Source organism: Eucyclogobius newberryi, unplaced genomic scaffold (genome assembly GCF_026437365.1).
Source record: "Eucyclogobius newberryi isolate DKJ021-1_F unplaced genomic scaffold, fEucNew1.0.hap1 SCAF_29, whole genome shotgun sequence".
NCBI lineage: Eukaryota > Metazoa > Chordata > Actinopteri > Gobiiformes > Gobiidae > Eucyclogobius > Eucyclogobius newberryi.
Genome location: NW_027315934.1, coordinates 1 through 1,414, shown reverse-complemented (window position 1 = coordinate 1,414; position 1,414 = coordinate 1). Strand labels below are relative to the sequence as shown.

General features: G+C 44.4%; 1 non-coding gene across 1 annotated transcript; it reads right to left on the bottom strand.

The window, feature by feature from the left end:
* Window positions 1–227: 227 nt before the first annotated feature.
* On the bottom strand, window positions 228–337 carry trnal-uaa (transfer RNA leucine (anticodon UAA)). Its single transcript has 2 exons — window positions 300–337; window positions 228–273 (listed from the first exon to the last, which is right to left on the bottom strand). It is a non-coding gene; the product is annotated as a tRNA-Leu (tRNA).
* Between the last annotated feature and the right edge of the window lie 1,077 nt (window positions 338–1,414).

Here is a 1,414-nt window from a genome sequence, read left to right as displayed (position 1 = left end):
TCATACCTGGCTAATAAAGGGAAGTTGCACCGAACCGACCAATGACTGAAGTGATTCATTTTCTACTATTATTTCATTAATTTCCTTGTACGGTAAAGTTGCATTTCTGCAACTTTGGCGCTTAAAGGGTTAAGCCAATACGACAAGTTTTCAGTCCATTGTCACGCATATGTGCTTGTAATTTAGGGTGTAAAAATGGCTTCCTTTCCAAAGGAAATAATTTTTTTTGTCAGGAGTGGGATTTGAACCCACGCCTCCATTCAGAGACCAGAATCCCCTGTGGCGAGGAAGGGGTTTACCTTAAGGCTGGCACCTTAGACCACTCGGCCATCCTGACACTTTATTTGTGTGAACTGTGAGTATACAGGCTCGGATTCGTTATTACAGTAGCACAAATGACCGTACCTATACTTTGGTAAAAAAACACATCAAACTGCTGTCTCTTTTTAAAGGAGTTTGATGTGGTTGTTGTCACATCAAACTACTGCGTCCTTTAAAAGTCCACATCAAGCTAATGCTTCTTTTTAAAGTCTATTGCAATTGAGATGTCAGTCGAGAGCCGTAACAGCAGTAGTGCATCCAAGAAAGCTGTGTAGTGAATGGATATAGAACCTTTAGTGAAGCAGGAGCCAACAGGCTATTCACATCCTTTTGTAGGGTCTCAAACTACAGGTATTCAGTTTATGATTAAGGAAGATTTCTTAGCAGAAACGAGACAAGACGGGGCACCAGGGTAAAACCCAAAAAGCTAAGATACGGTCCTTAATCGCGCTCGTTAAAAGGTCTGAAGGGTGTTTCACGATTCAGGGACTTACACATAGTCTAATCAAACAAACAATAGTCAATAACTCTTTCGTGTAGTTTATTTATCAAAAGGGCAATCAAAAAGGGCACCGGAGCAGAAATGCGCACAGGTAAATCACAGGTGATGTTATATCAGATTTAACAGCAGATTTCATGCAGATAATGTTAAACCAGGGTTTTGCCTTTGATAATCAAACGTGTCTATGCTAATCTATATCAAAAAGAGGGAAAGTGAGAAGCTAAGGGAGGAGGAACAGCTGAGTTCTACCCAAATCACGCCACAAAAGAACCGCACACTGAAGTCGGCTTAAGATTTTGTAGAACTCGGTCCGGCTGGTCCTTGTCCGCGGACGAGATCCGTGGCGAGGCAGCGGCGTGGAGCGGTGTGGCGGGCGAAGGCAGTGGCGTGCCGTGATGTCCGTGACGCGGGGCGGCAGCGGTGGCGCGAGGCGGCGCGTGGCGATGTCCATCTCCATTCCCCTACACTGCACTCTTTTCACTTTTTGATTCTCAGTTTGTTGGCAAGGAATGACTGATGTGGACCCATTTTGGATGAAAACCGTGTTTTGCGTTTGTGGAAATGAGCATCATGGAAGGATGTATGGGTACT